The sequence below is a fragment of the Orycteropus afer genome, unplaced genomic scaffold (genome assembly GCF_000298275.1).
Source record: "Orycteropus afer afer isolate SDZICR_OR568_19922 unplaced genomic scaffold, OryAfe1.0 scaffold00388, whole genome shotgun sequence".
Taxonomy (NCBI): domain Eukaryota; kingdom Metazoa; phylum Chordata; class Mammalia; order Tubulidentata; family Orycteropodidae; genus Orycteropus; species Orycteropus afer.
The window spans coordinates 240,990-244,602 of record NW_006921975.1 but is presented as its reverse complement, the minus strand read 5'-3'; positions in this window follow the sequence as shown (position 1 = coordinate 244,602).

The window sequence follows — 3,613 nt, the reverse complement described above, 5'->3', positions numbered from 1 at the left end:
TCTTACCTTAATAAAATAAGAGACAAAAATTTGTCAAAGTATTTTAGGTGGAAGTATCAGCTGTTAGTGACTTAATTTATAAAATTACATGTCAAAAGATATCAGTAGTTGTGGTATAATATGCTTGATCACTAGAAAGGTGTTCTCAAGTGATTGAGTTATTTAAGGAATATTTTATTTACACTGGGACAGGAAGTTTTATTGTTAAGGAAAATTTTGGAGTTTGTACCATATGGGAAAAGCTTGCTTGATAAATTTAGTATCTAAAAAGGTCTTTACATGTTTTCCTAGGAAAGCTTGAATAGAGAGAGAATTAAGTAATTTTATTGCATGACATGTATGATTCAGTTGCTGTTACTGTCACATAGAATGACCAAATGAAGAGCTAATCTCTTAGATCTGAAATAAGAAATTGAGTACCTATGTTGTGCTCATTAACTGAACAGTGAATGCATATTTGATTTATGAACTTGAATATGAATAAATTTAAAGCTTTTGAATTTTGTGCTGTGGTTGGTAATAAAAAAGTTTGTGGGGATGTATCAAGTGACTGCTAATATTAGATATTTAAAAACAAAAACAAAACTAAAACCAACCTCACTGACCATATTTAAATACGTACTAACTAATCAGGCACTTGACTGCTAAAACCAGAAGGGTAGCAGTTCAAACCACCAGCCACTCCTCGGAAGGAAGATGGGGCAATCTACTTCTGTAGCGATACTGCCTTGGAAACTCAGGGAGGGGTGGCTATGAGTCGGGTCTGGCTCGATGGCACATGATAACAACATAGCTAATCAGAAGTGAAAGAAACAAACAAAAAGAATGTGTAGCATGCATATTGTTTTGTGTAGACATGCTAAGATTGAAAAAAAAAGGTATTGTGCTCATTGCTAATATTGTAATTATAAATTTTAGGTTAAAAATTTCAAATATAGTTTGTTTTAACCTTTGGTTTGGTTTTTAATTATTGCCAACTTCATGTGAATTACTAATAAATACTCAGTATTTCATTTAGATGGGAACTCTGGTGGCATAGTGCCTAAGGCATTTGACTGCTAACCAGGAGGCTGGCAGTTCAAACCCACCAGCCACTTCTCAGAAGGAAGGTTGGGCAGTCTACTTCTGTAGAGACACCGCTTAGGAAACCCAAGGAGGGGTCACAATGAGTTGAATCTGACTCCACCAGCAGTGAGTTTGGTTTGGTTTTTGTTCTCATTTAGATACTTTTTACTACCTTGAATGAAAGTGGAAGCTTTTGATAGAATCAGTTGTGAGTGTATGAAATAAGAATTTAGATTTCCCTCAGACCCAGGCAGGATTATCCCGTCTTCGTTTACTTAACTATGAAATCTACCTTGATATTATGTACTATTGCCCTAAATCTACTAGTGAGCCAGGGTGACCAGTTGTTTTGATGGTTATAACGCATTCGTGCTTATATCATGGTGTATACGCTTTTGAGTTGTTATATAACTTTAGCTCGTTGTAAATTTGTTTTTCAGATCTAGATAATTCATTTCCACCAGCTAAGCCTAGTTGCAATTAACCCTGTTCGTTTTTGATGTGTTAACATATAGAAAGGTATGAGTGTGTATGTGTGTTTTTTTTTTTTTTTTAAATGAACTCAGTACAAAAAGCTAACTGAAAGTATGGCATTCCAGAATAGGTGAAATGAAGAGATGAAAATGAATAAAAGCACCCCAAAAATTATGGTTTAGCTGTCAACCTTGGCAAAGTGAGAAATGATTTTAAAGTGATACTGTTAGGTACCTTTGAGTTGGTTCCAATTCATAGTGAACTTATACGAGACACTGCCTGGTACTGCGCTATCCTCACAGTTGTTATGTTTGAGCCCATCATTGCAGCCACTGTGTCAATGAATCTCATTGAGGGTCTTTCTCTTTTTCATTGCCTCTCCACTTTACCAAGCATGATATCCTTCTCCAGAGACTCTTCTTTTGACAACATGACTATAAAATATGAGAGATTAAATCTGGTCATTCTCACTTCTTCTTCTTCTTCTTCTTTTTTTTTTTCCTAATTGTGATTTGGGTGAAAATGTACAGAGCAAATTCACTTCCCATACAGCAGTTCACATACACTTTGTCTCATGACATTGACCACAATTTCCCACAGTGCAACAGCTCTCCTCCCACTTCCTCCTGACAGTCACCTCTTCCCTGTGTCCATCCCTCCATGCACCCCTGCCCCCGGAGCTGTCTCTCTGTGCACAAACAGCCCTTTTTCTCCCATGATTGTTCTCTCCAAGGAGTATATTTACCTCAGGTAAATGTTCAACTCGCATGAACAATATCATGAAAAATATTTAAAGTATTTATTGTACATGTTCAACTAACATGAACAAGTGGTAGTATGGTGACATGGAGCGGGGGGCATACTGTGGAATTCATATTAGGGCAACTTGGGAGATATAGGGAATCTGATTAGAGTGAATTTAGGGGCAGGATACCAGTGCCTGGGATGGAGTACAGATGCATTACAGCAAGAATAAGGCAAGATATTGATCCTTGGATGGCTCAGGCACAAGGCCATTCGTTAGTTACAAGGTGGTAGATACTGGGTTTGCAGGAATAAGGCAGAAAGGTTTTCTTATTGCCTACATCCTCAGCAACAACAAAAAAGTGGTTAGTACCCACTTAACACTAAGTTCAAGAGTGGCATGCTAAGATTTTCTACAGACATCAGAACTGATGGTTGAGAACTGTGGCATGGTTGAGTTTGCGTAGCTCAGTGGTCCTGATTGTGGTGAGGGCTTGAGTCACATGTTGAATATACTGGGGAATGTGGGGAGACAAGGAAACTGGCAATATTATTGAGCACCTACAGTTACACACCTAAAATTGGAGGGGAGCAGGTGGATGTTTCCAGTTCTCTCTGGCTTTAGTTTCTGGCAGTGTGTAGAGATGCCAAATATGTGTAAACTGTGCCCCAACTTGTTACTTCCCCTATTCCTGAAAGTAAAAGTTGTTTTTGAAGTCCTATGACCTTAGGTGTGCTCAATTTGCCAAGTCAGTTATTTTACACAGACCTTTTGCTTCTGTCCTCCTTGCCCCCTCTTCATCCTCCCTGCCCCTTAGTCTTTAAGTTTGTAAGAGCAAGTATTGGACTTTTCCTGCAGTTAGTTAGGAAATACAGACAAGGTCATTAATTCTTTTATGTATGCAAATTTCTTCCAGGCATACCTTTTTCAGATTACCTTTTCCTGCACTAAAACAGGAAAATGGCCCTACCATTAGGAATTCTTTAGGATCCCATCCAGGTTTGTGGATAGGAAAATATATTTACAAATGATATGTGATAGCTGTAAGGTTTAAGGTGAGTATGTTTTCAGGAAATTTTTAGTTTAAAATTTTACTACAGGTTTGAGTGTACATGAATGTTACACATATGTACATTTCCTGAATGTGTACTTTTCCTGAATGTGGTGTGGGATCTTAAAGATACGTAAGTACATCTCCTAGATATGATTCTTATTGATAGAAGGATGTGACCCTTTTGGGAGAGTTAAGATGAGTGACGTGTGTTGTCTGTACTGAGTTTGCCAGCTTCTAGCAGTTGAATGTGTGTGTGTGTGTGTGTGTGTGTGTAT